Raw genomic sequence first — 389 nt, 5'->3', positions numbered from 1 at the left:
GGTATGAACCCCCCAGCTGCTGCTCAGGGGAAAGGAGAGGCTTTCTACACCTGTAAGGACTGATAGTGCTAGAAACGGACAGAGGCAGTCTCACTCTGTCCTATAGGGTCCTTAAGGGTCATAACGATCTTAATAGTAGTAAGGTTTTTTGTTTTTGCTTTTCTGATATAGAGATTGACAATTTTTGAAGTCTAATAAATGATAGCAATTACCTTCTACCTTAGTGATAGTTTTTCTTTATATTTATCCATTTGTGTAACACAAGTTTGTTTTTGGTATTTTTATAAATAATACATTTTAAAACCTAGCTTTTCTGACACAACAGTAAAAAATTGACTGCAATCAAGTAAATTCGGACTCCTAGCAACCCTATAAGACAGGGTAGAAAT

Source organism: Echinops telfairi, unplaced genomic scaffold, assembly GCF_000313985.2.
Source record: "Echinops telfairi isolate 266 unplaced genomic scaffold, ASM31398v2 ScPeMD7_7469;HRSCAF=8507_1, whole genome shotgun sequence".
Lineage (NCBI taxonomy): Eukaryota > Metazoa > Chordata > Mammalia > Afrosoricida > Tenrecidae > Echinops > Echinops telfairi.
The sequence above is the reverse complement of the archived record's forward strand: the minus strand, read 5'-3'. Positions refer to the sequence as shown.